Here is a 13,242-nt window from a genome sequence, read left to right on the forward strand (position 1 = left end):
ACGATTACGAACAGTCTCGGTAAGACCCGAGCCAAGTCTAAAAAAACACCTTTTATATGTAAAACTACGTTTGATGTCATTTAATCACAAAGACAGAATTGTTCTCTGTTGCAAATCCTGTCCACCTATATCCTATCCTAATCCAGAATGCATTGCAGGTGTGCATTGCAAATTTTGCAAATATTGCAAATACAAAAACCAATGGTATCCTATTCGAGAAGTCAAAAGACTTGACCTGCCAACGTCAGCTTCTGCGCTAAGCAAGTGTTCTTAATAGTAACATCAGAATTACATTCATCGTTGAATGAGGTGATTAAATTTTCAGAAACCACAATAACAGTAGGAGCCAAAGCGTATGATCGCTTCATAGAGCTCTGATTGGCCCCAGGTGACCAAGTCAGGTCTGATTTGTTTGTTCATCAGATCTTTGAAAGTGTTTCGGTGGATACTTACTGTCGTCCTGTTTACGTGTGACACAAAATATGGTACCTATATAAACGTCCTCCGCAAGAGCGAAATTTTCCCGGTGTGCGGTAGTGACGCACAGTATACAACACTTATGTTTCTTTTGATTTGCTGGCTCCACCAAGAAATGACAAATTGCGAGCGTACATTTTGAAAATCTTGGCAAAACTGCAGGTTTCAAGTACGAACACATGAAGTGGACTCGCACAGATACGTACATTTTGCCTATTCGTGAACTAATGCAAACATTTCGGTGGAGTCCCGGCTTAGGCCACCACATTAGGCGTGCGCGATCCTCGGGCGTGTGAGTAGCGCGGGCGCCGCGCGTGCGTCACGAGCGCGCTGCGTGAGCGTCGCGTTTTGCTGCCCTGCGGCATTTGCAGCGCGCTCGCGGCGCCACGCGCCGCTCTCCTTGACGTTTAACTGCTAAGGCGTTTAGCGGGCGGCGGGGATAGTGGGCGAAGGGATAAGAACGCAACTCTAGCGCCGCGTGCTCGCCGCGAGCGCGTCGCTTGCACTCTTCACACATGCCGCAGGGCAGCAAAACGCGACGTTCACGCAGCGCGCTCGCGACGCCCGCGCTACTCACACGCCCGAGGATCGCGCACGCCTAATGTGGGGTCAGCCTTACCATAGTGAGTAACTGCACAGAAAATCCCCGTCATACAAGTGTTTCTCCCCAGTAGTGAAACTATCCTACCCTATGCGCCTGCTGATGATGATGACTCATTTTATCATCCATCCAGCTATTCCCCAACTATGTTGGTGTTGGCTTCCAGTCGCCGAATCTGTTTGAGTACCAATATTTTGCTTGGAGCGACTACCTATCTACCTATCTTCAATCCAGTCAACTACACAAGACTTTCTGGCTTCTGATTAGTCGCAGCAGCTGCAGAAAATGTACAAATGACAGGTTTGTCAGACTCAAAGCATATAGACATAGATTATAGCTGTTTCCTGTGAAAATTACTTACGCACCATATGTAATAATTTTCCAAATTGGCTGACTAGATCCAGAGATATTCACAACGTCACAAACTTTACTTCTTTTGTTTAGATAAATGGTCACATCCACAACACAACCTTGATGAATGAATCTATGCGACTGCTAAGTGCTAATCCTAATTATACTGTCACGTGAAAGAATGCACCTACGGGATAAGTAGTATTTTGACTATTCTATATTGCCCACGCAGACGAAGTTGCGGGCAACAGCTAGTTTTAAATAAATATTCCTTTTTCAACCAATCACTTATTAAAATCCTATTTCCTAAATAAATACATCAGAACATCACCATAAAATAAAGATAACTGTATTTATTAAATGATGTAGACAATATTAAATTCGTGTAAGAAATCTATTGAAATTAATAATAAAAAAACATTAATAAATAAAATAATGAATTGTTAGTGAAACGTGTCTCTGAAAATATTCATTTAAATGAAAAGTTTTTATTTATAATATATTATATTATTATAGCTATTAGAAATAGTAATTATTTCGTTAATATAAATTTTATACGATGAAGTTTCATGTTCTACCGTTGATTTGCTCAATGATGTTGTCATTTTCATTTGATGAAGTCTGTTAAATAAATTATATAAATAATATTTTACTTTGTTTCATTTTTATCCATTAGTATATTCAAATAGACAAAAGTTCAAACAATTATAGATATACAGCTGCTAGAAAGTTAGAACAAAAATCTACCGCAAAAGTAAAAAAAAAATATGTGAAAAGCCTTGATGGGAAGTCGTTTGAAAAATAGGTAAGTAGTAATTATATAAAAAATGTAATCACCTGATATTAACGTAAATATTACCAAAAATTCACCTATTATACAATTGTATGGGTTAAACTTGAACCTTATATTACTTATGACTAATCCTTGCTCACCCAAGAGAATTACATTTACAATCTGATTAATTATGACAATGATAATTATTGCAATCTTAACAAAGGCCTCTTTAACCTAACTAATATATTTTAAAGCTTATACCATTAATCTACCACACGAATGGGGTGTGTATTAGTTTTATAACAGCAAACAAATTATACGCACAATTAGTGACACAACTATGCTATTAGTATGTGCTTAGTAATTTATTTTAGACGACATGAGCATGTCTCTAGAATAATAAATGTAAAATTTTAGAGAAAACTATATTTTTTTAACTTGAATAATTGTGATATAAGATAATAATTAATACTTTCAAAGAAATGACCTTTCCAAAGAAACTCCCATCTCCTTTAATAAGGGGATTTCGAAAAATAAGTAGCTGCCTACATCTACTATTTTATTTCAATATTATTTATAGTAATTTGTAGTTTCAAGATACCAACTATTGGAACTAAGTAATCATACACACATAGCTTGTCGTACAGGAGACTCGCACATTCACGGTTTTCCAAGCTACAACGCCTCACACGATTGTTAAACAATTGACAACCATCAATTCAAACGATCATACTTGAAACCACACAAAAGAATTCTTAAAAAAACAAAAGAGCTTCTCTCATAGAACATTATAATGTAGCTTCAAAGCCTTATAAGTACAATTTCAACACCATAAAAAATCAAATCAGCCAGCACACCAAAACAAAAGCATAGACAACACTTCGCAGATAATCTCTTTACATTTAAAAGTAAACACAACAGCTTCCCAAGATAGCTGGTTGAATAAAATCTTGCGCTTGTCTGTGGTACGGCGGCGTTACTGGGCTTACTGTTATTACAGGTGTAATACTCTGGATATACTGTATTATAACGGTAGATAATACTGCGTTGACAGATAATGTTACTGGCTGGTATGGTGGATTTATTTTTTTGTTGTTTTTTTTTTTCAGTTAAGGAAAATGTCTCCGGTGTTACTTAAATGTTTAGATGCCAAAACATAATAGAAAAGTAGAAGAAAATATTATAATTGATATTTAAACCTACTTGGGAACCACTTCCCGTAACCGGGTAAAAATTGGTCCATGTTTTTTGTGATAAGTAATTCTGAGTATGTAGATATTCAGCAGTTTTAGCGTAAATGTGCGACCGACTTAGTTATTTTCGTATTTGTAATTTGAGTAGGTACCGATAAAATAAATAAATAGTAAATAAGATAGCCAGTACAGGATCAGTGATCAATTTAATTAAGAAATCATGAAGTAAGTTGCATAAGTACCTTCTTATAAACACAAAGAAAACAAATAGGTAGACTACTAAATAGGTACAAGTTAAAATTTTAAAAACGAAAAAAAAAAGAAAGACATTCACGCATCATTTACTTTGAAGTCTATTCCGGTATGACGTCATCTCGGAAAGGTCAACGGCATTACGTCAACGTGGGTAGGTATTATACACGAATGAAAGAAAGTTGAGCGGAGATGCTATAAGGCAGGTAGGTCAGGCGCTTTCTTGTAGGTTGATGATGTCCTCCTAGCCGACTATCGGCCACGGCGGCTGTTCTCATGTAAGGACATAAGCCAACTGCGTAGAACATATTATAATGCACAAGCATTTGCGCAGACACAGGTGCACTCACTATTCCTTCACTCTCATAGCCCGATGGGACGGCAATCCGACACGACCGGAAAGAAATCAGCTTTTGTAGGTTAAGTAACGTACGGTGAGCGTGATCAGTAACTAGAACTAACAAGGCGTTCGGATTCCTTGTCAAATTAAGATGAACCTGACAAATATTAGTCTTTATTGATTGGTTTAAATAAAATTGGCAGCTCTTGATGAAAGCATATGAAGGTGGATCTAGTAACGTTCTTCGTCCCCCGAACACCCGCATTTGGGCGCACTACTTTCTTAGTAGAATTGTGTTATGACATCTCCGCTACACATTTTGTTCTTCATGGCATTATGTAAGTAAGAATCTTTTTCTTTCAATGGATCCTTCATTACATCCCTCGAGTATCGGGAAAGGACTCGAGGGTCGAATGTGAATAGACATTTACTGGAAAATATTTTATTTACCGTTCAGTTGGATTTTTTGTTTGTAATTTCATATTACCATTGAAAAGTATGGTGATGGTGTGGTTGTAAGGTGTTTACCGCACTGGATGTCACAGACTTGGTTTATACTGGGTGTTTCTATGGGTTAAAAAGAATTTGTAACCTAGTAGTGTGTGTATCGTATCAGATGACGTTGTTTGAATGTGGTTGTTGGGTGAAATATGAATATGGTATTCCGTATGAACAATATACCTTTCAAAAAAAACCTAAGTACGACCTAAGTACTACGATAGAGGTATTATTAGTATAGAGGTAGTACTTTGACTAGACAGAACTTAATCATAACTGGCTTTATGAAGATACACCAACAGAATCAGACTACACTAGTCAACATTCTCAGTTAGCGTATTAAATTAACAGTTTAAAAGCCACAGCTCCCTTTCCATCCAGATAAAAATAACCAACCATAAAACACAAGCGGAACCGCAGCAAAATCCTACAACATAATTAAAATTACGTTAAGGATTTCTTAACGCGAAATTGTAGGGCATGTATACACTTAAAATTAAGAGACCCCACCCTGTAACCGGAATACAAAATGCAAATTACCAGTGTAACCTGACCTTAAGGTCTACTCCATATGTTTGACCTCAGAGGTCAAGATTAATTGGTCCATGTGGGCGGTAGATTATAATAAATGTAAATTTTAACGTTTCTATGAAGTCATTTTGCTTTGTTGCTCGTTAACTTTTGTGACTAAACTAGTGACATGTTAGGTTTATATTACATGGTACGGATTTTGTAATTAACACAGCTAAACTGCGCCTTGAGAAATTCTTACTAATACGAGTTTTACAACACGTGAAACGCCAGTTAATCTGAACCAGTTTAAATGTTTGATATGCAAATAGTTGACCCTGAGAAAGAACTTAGGCTACTTTTTATGCTGATTCAGAAAGTAGATCCCCGGGAGACAGACAGTAAGTACCTATTGCATATTTCCAAATACAAGAGATAAACAACTAAACTTTTAACTACTAACCAGTAGAGGTTGGACATGACTGTTTAATCATCATCATCTTGAGTTTGTTTCGGCGTTTCTTCTCAGGGATCAGTCAGTTAGGAAATGCCGGCCTCAGCGTTCTAAAAATGACGTGTAAAATGTAATGTCCAACTTGCAAAATAAACAATTTCATTTCATTTCATCACTCCTGTAGCCAATACGGCTCACCACCAATAACTTATTTCCATCGAAAAGGAACAGGAACACAACTTACACAATAACATACAAACACATGTAAAAACCAGTATTTTGTTTGTAAACCACTATACAAACACAATAAGTACTGTAGAACTGTAGGAAGCCAGCATGACTTGTAAACGCGTCTACAGTCGCGAGTCAAGGCATCCCGCGTGCCTCTCCGTTTGGTACACCCGGTATTGTTTGCGCATTAGAACTGCTTGTGTTTAGGGAAGTAAGACTACAGTAGTGGTAGCTTAGTGGCTGGATGGAATTATTATTTATTTACTGCGGATATGTTTTCAAAGAGAAATTGAAATTCGACATAATTGATGCAGCTAAGCACCAGTGGATCGACAAGGATCGACTGCCTATCTGACCTACTCAACCCAGTTACTCGAGCAACCCAGCACCCCTAGAAATGACTGGTTATAAGATTTCTGACAACCTGTAGCAGCTGCTAAAGACGTTTAAATGACAGCGAAAGTCCCAGTGATATTGTAATATAGTGGTATTTGTAACCGACAAAAGCGATATAATCGTTGATATTTTTTTGTAGTGAAATAGTGATACTCGACAAAACTGATGCATATTGCAACGATAAATAAACAACACAATAATACATTAGGTATCAAAAGCCCAAACACTACCGAGACTGTTCACCCAAAAAGTAGGATGAATATATTCGTGTATTTTGGTATATTCTTTCATTTGTTACGTGACTAACGCCACTCAAAGAGGCTTATTACGTTTGACAGGATCCGTGTTCGGTTCGCGTTTATTTACTTGAACTCGCGAGATTTAGGGCTACACTAGACGCGCTACTGAATGCTGCGATCAGCGATTTTGGAAATTGATAATTTGTTGCTGAGGTTAGAATAAATAGAATAACTCTTCCATGGATTGATGTCCGTGATGATGGTAGATCGACGATTATTAAAACGAAAAAATGTAATTTGTGATCATATGTTTATTCTATTCCTTAGCCTTAGGCCTTATGAGTAATTTAACGTCCCTATTTTTGGGTTTTATCTACAAATTAGAAACAAACTTTTGCTTACTTGATGCAATATGACCACTTTTTAAGTCAGATCTTAAAATGTGTCAGTTCTTAAAAAACTACATTGCACAGTAGAAATTATGTACCTATACAATCATAGCAGACACAAAATGTATTAAATCGACGGCGCTATTCGTGTTTGATCCACAAAAATCGCCGCTGTCAGTCGCTCGTCTGTACTTACTTTACAAGTTTCATATAAACGGACCTAGTCTTAGTGGACTTAGAAAGGATTGGTATATTGGTCGTGAGAAATTGAGCGTAGGCTGTGTTCTTGGAAGGCCGTAACTTAAGCCTGAAATAGGAACATATTGGATAGACCAAATGGAAGGTTTGATTCATCGTATTTTTTTTACTGTAAAGTCTAGGCACACTGATATATTTTACCAACCAGTCTGATCGTTACTGAGTGTGTAGGTAATGGTTTGTTTTAATTCTACCTACGTTTCAGCTTAAAGACGTCCATTGCTGGACAAGACCTTTTCCAAAGTTCGCCACTTTTCTCGGTATTCGGCAACCCGGGAAGTCGGCAAGTGTAACATACACTGCTTCTCGGCGCCCTTTGCTGGTCGGTCTATCTAGTGGGGGGCCTGCCCACGCTGCGTCTTCTCGGGCTTATTACTTATAACAGTTTCAAATCATATTCCAAAAAGTCCATTACCTATCCCATTACAACTTCGAAAAATACCTATCAAGTGCTCCATGTAGGTACTCAAACTCTTCCAAAACTTTCATAAAACCAGATTCCCATTGAAACACCTGCCATACTTCACCATCGCTCCGAAACTTCATAACGGCTCTCCATAACCACACTCCATATTGATTCTAAAACTAGCAAGTTCACTTTAAACCATTCGCATTGAAACTCATTACTGAAACTCTAACAAAACTTTAAAAGCATCTCATTTGAAACCTTGGAGCATTATACCTACTGGAATCGCCATGAACACAAATCCAAATCTTCATGCGAAAACATCTGCCAATCAATGTTTTCCCAAGGCACGAAACAACGCGACAGCAAATAGTCATAGCTCACTCAAGCATTTTCGATCACTTCGTTACACATTCACACGATAAAATTGACATACTTACACGTACATAAGCAAAAACTTGATACAAACCTACTCATGAATCACTTGATTGGTACCGTGCCTTTAGCAGAGTAGAAGGCATTGGCGTCTCCAGTTCGTGATATTATCTAAGTGTGAAACTTACCTTCGAGAGTATTGCTAATCTATGCAAAGAAAATTCTATAGATTTTCAATATCCTGAAGGAACATTTGGGTAGAACTTTGTGAAGTTATGACGTCATATTTTAGAGTTATGTACCTGTTTGTTGGTGGGATTTATGCTGTTTTTGGTTTAGAGTTCTCATTTGTTAGAACTGGGTTAAATAAATAATGTAATGTAATGTAACAATAATAATAGGGTTATTTTATTGCCCCATCGTTTGGCAACAGACCATGTACTCAGAAAAAAACTGGTCTATACCTAATCTTAGTCAACGAAACACGAGCATTCGCAAGTTCCTTTCAAAACCTACATTTACTTGCAATATTTCAGACGTACGATACATACATTATATAAAAATCCCCAGACTTCTTATGCACTTCAAAAAAATGTTCTGATTAAGGTCACAGGTATTTTCAGTAATTTCCTGTATTTTGTGTTCTAGAGTCAGTAGTAGACCATACACCAGACCAAACCGTACTGACATGTACAGTCAAGGGCATATAGATAGATACACATATATTTAACCATTTTCGCAATGTTACTGTAACATGTCTTCGGAAAGTCACATTGATACAAATGAACCACTTATCTGAAGTTCTGATGAACATTTCGCGAGATGATGACGAAACTTGTAACATTAGCGACGGAGATCTATGCATGTAGATGCAAACACAAATTACAGTTCGGAGTTGGTGTCAGAAGAAAATTGAGCATCTTGTGGCCATTAAGGCTTAGACTACACTGAAGGGAAGCGGAGCGGAGATATTTTTAAATAAAGAATAGAATTTTGTAGTTCAAACATGTAGTCTCTGCTTATTCAATAGTGGCGTGAATGGAGAAATTCTATCGGTTATTTAAAAAAATTCTTCGCTCCGCTTTAGTGGAGTCTGAGCTTAAAGTAATTGTTTATTTTGGTTTTATTATGAAATTAGTTAGGCCTGGTGTCCTAAAATGGCTCTAAAATTGATTTAATAATAGTTTAGTTAACTTGTTTAGTGATTAAAGCACCATCGCCTAAATCTAAGGTTTTACGGAACCACCCTTTTTATTTCAAGTTATAATCATAAATCTCACTGCCCCAAATAAACCTTAAATAATGGCATAAATACACACATAAATAAAATAAACGTTACACTATAAATCCAACTTCACACATACATACTAACTTTACAAAAGAAACAATTGCCGCTCTCAATGAAATTGCCTTTTTTCTTAGAACTACAAAAAACTACTTACTAGGAATACCAATATTTTTATCCAGCCTTTTTGCTAACGTAACGCAGAACATTTGTATAGCTTTTCTTTTTGGAACTCTATCAATTGATTTAGCAAAGCACTGTTGTATACTTAATTTACCTGCTTTAACTTTGAGAAGTCAAGAGATAATTAGATATCAAAATCTTAATTTCTTATATTAGTGGTCTACTCTGTCTACTTGTATGTCACACACTTTCTTACCCTTACTAATATTATAAAGTAACCCTGTATGTCGGTCGTTCTCTCACGTCAAAACAACTGAACCGTTTGAGAAGAGATTTGGCACACAGATAATCATAAATCCGTCTTGATGCAGATGGAATAGCGAGTAATACTCAGCATTCATAAGAACACTACTTTTTCAGCCAATTTTAATACATTCACTCATTTTTTTTGAAACTACAAGCAAAAGATTTATAGTCGGCTCTATTCATTCACATTCTAACTTTTCCTCAAAACAAAAACTAGATTGTTATAATTTTCTCTTTTTATATTTTCTGTCGTATCCCAAAGAGTTTCTCTCTAACTATTCCTTTTGTTCCTTGTTTACACTTAGCTGTTAATGTGACTTGGTTAATGTTCGGGTCGACCATTCCACTTCAGGAGTATAGTTTCCGAACGTTTCCGAACCCTATAAAATGTTATTTTGTACCAACAACAGTTTTCAACTGTTGGATGGCTAGCCTCAATGTATTTGTCGTGTTTTCGATAGATTTTTGGTTGGTAAATATTTGGTTATTTGTGTATTTTTTCTTGAAGTAAATATTTTAGTAATTGTAGTGAAGATGGAATAGAATGAATGGAATCATATTATAGTTTCTACAAGAAAAAAATGAATTGTGCCAAAATAATAATAATGTAACGTAATGTAACGTTATTCAGTGAACACACTTATCTCATTAAAAGATTGACTGATTTGAAAAATTATTTCGGTATTAGTTAGCGCGTTTATCCAGATGGGCGGAGCGGCTTCATTTGGCCGCAAATAAAATCGCTGGGGAAAATTAATTTCAAATAATTTTAAATGCAATCTGTGTATTAATTTAAAAGGAAACAAAGTAATAATGCGCAAAAATTCGTTCATAGAGTGGGTCACGTTTGAATCTCGTTTTCTAGTTGCAGTTTACAACGGACCAAAGTTTTTTAATTTAAATTCGTGTTTCCAAGACAATATGCCGTTACATAGTTGCATTGCGCTCAGTTAAGGCTAAGTTTCAGGACTTTTAAGCAATCGTAAAACATTGATTCCTGTATAAAATTACAAAGATAGAAATAATAATTTTAATGCGTAAAATGTCGGCTCCCGACACCGAAAGCTGGATAAAAAAAATCGGGCAATCAAAATTAAAACCCGCCAAACAAAAAAAGCCAAATAACAAGTGAACCGCCCCTTCAAAAACCGAAATAATTGTGTTATTCCAAAACAAAATCTGGCCATTGTTAATTCGCAAAGCAAATCCAATGAAACACAAGTTAATTTCATAATTGACCGCCGCGTTGATTTTAACGATTTACCCGATTTACACTGGATGAAAATTTTTAAAATAAATATTGACGGACAAAAACAAACACCAGTCTTACGTAGCCGCCGAAATAAATTACATAAATTGCATAAAATCGTTCCGTGTGTTTGACACAAACTGTATGAATAAATATCATAAAAATCGATTTTCGATAAAATGACGAATTTTCGACAAGTGTGAAGTATCTGTATTTACACGTTTTCAGCGTCTGGTGGATGGACAAAGTTATAATTATTTACAACTGATTGTTTTATAAATTGAATGTAAGGGATAATTAATTAAACGATTATATTCAAAATTTAATAATGCGGCAAATCGTGATGTCAACGAGCATTTAGTCAATAAATTGCGGTACATTTATGAATCATATTTTATTGTTAGGTAATAAATATTTAAAACCAATTAATATATGACAGTAAAACTCATGATTTTATGAAAAAGCTAAAAACGATTAATGAACGACATCAGATAAATATTCTATTTTGACTGTTTACACGTCTCTGTGCTGCTCATTTAGGTACCTAAATAGTGGTTAAAAACTATCAATCAATCATTGCATAATAAACTAGATAACATCCTATATCTCATTGATACCTACGAAAAATCGAATGACTAAAAAGAAAACTGTCACCCACCGAAAAGCCGTACCTTTCAATTAATAAATAAGTCTGGGCAATAAGTAATAATTACACATGTACCCTATTTATCACGATTTATCCGACAGCGGTTGTAAGTGAAGGAAATACGAGAGTTCGGGCCAGAGTTCCCGAGCCTCTGAGGGCAAAAACTCACTCTAACGACCACCTTACATTGGCTACATTGCGAACATCACTTATATAGGGTAACGTAAATAACGTAAGGAGCAATTCTTTTTTCTTTCGAAGAGATAATTTTCACTTTGGGCTGCTTTTTAGGGACTTCGAAGGTGAGGTAAGATATTGACTTGTTGTTGGTTTAGTTCGTACTTATGTTGTTTTTCTTTTGTTATTTGTGACACAGATACCTACTGCGATAATCGGCGATATAAAAGTTATAGAAATACGAGCAATTTCGACCTGCATCATTTCCTACACTATATTTTTTTCTGTAGGTATTTAGAACCAAATAAAAGGATTTAATATTTATTTATGAGTCCTATAAATTTAATATTTGCAATCAATCTAAACTGAAACCGAGCTTTATCAATTATGGTGTATTTTACACGCCAAAGCAGGTTATTACAGACTGTCCGATATAAAATTCCAAGAAAACGTCAACAGTGTGCCCACTAACAGTATGTCAGTCAGTATGTCTGATTACGTGTATTCAGTTAATAGTTGACTCGACGCGCATTACCGACAATCGCAGTAATTAGATACCCACTGAACATGTCGACGTGCCCAGCGGCTTCTGTGCGCTGAATAACTATGGGCTTGCATGGGATAGTGTTGGAAATATTTCTTGGAACACTGAGACAGGTAAATGAGGAACTGACCTTTATGTAATATGCTTAGGTATAAAAATGATAAATAAAGTCAATACTGTCTAATCTCAAGTAACATTATAAAGAGGTGATTGGGTTTGTTTATTTGCACCCTACAATCAAGAAAACAACTCAATCAATTTGAAAAAATCCTTTAGTCCTTTAAATGCTTTCTTCGAGTGGCACTCATCTATTTGTACCCTGGCATGGGAAGAAGTTCTCTCGATACAAGAAAACAGCTAGTTAACGAGTAGGTATAATACCTGACATCTAAAGCAAAGCACACGTATTCCTCTCCAATTAGTACCCCACAACATAAGAACGCAAAACAGTTGAACGCCAAACGCAACGCTACTACCATTCAAGAGGAAAGTTATCTTTGTAAACAAGGCATGATTTCAAACAGCCGTCGGTGGCAACAGTAGGGAGCAAAAACCGTCATGTGGCGTGCAATATCGAGCCAGGCAAACATTTACCAAAGCCAGTTGGTGTACAAATGGCGGGATGAGTTTTCACAAGTCCCTGTGTGCGTAGAACGTATATGTGTGCGTGGAGATTCTAAGAGAAGCCGTATACTGTTGACTGAATAGTCGAGCAACAGTTGCAACGTTGGTGGGGATTTTTTTTGAAGAAAATCTTGATTACAATCGAAGTTTTCAGTCGGTTTGATGCCGGCCAAATACCTGATCGTTGATTACAACAACGCACACAACAATACAAGTATGCATATAAATGTGTACTTCCATTATTTTCCCATTTTCTCAATTGCCCGATCAAACAATCGACCCATTGGTTGTCAGATTTTTAATTTTGATGAATATCTTGATTACGATCAAAGTTTTCAGTCGGTCTGATACCAGGTAAATACCAGATTTTTGTAATATGCGTACTAACATTCATCTTCATACTTATTTATGAGCCCAAAAAACTGTCGGCCGACTAAGAGTTAGCAGTCTGCAGTTACTCTTAAAAGATTCTTTATGAGCACCAAAAACTAACGGAACAGTAAAACGTCGAACTTTTATTGACAAGATATTTACGTATGTCAA

This window comes from Helicoverpa armigera, chromosome 4, assembly GCF_030705265.1.
Source record: "Helicoverpa armigera isolate CAAS_96S chromosome 4, ASM3070526v1, whole genome shotgun sequence".
Lineage (NCBI taxonomy): Eukaryota > Metazoa > Arthropoda > Insecta > Lepidoptera > Noctuidae > Helicoverpa > Helicoverpa armigera.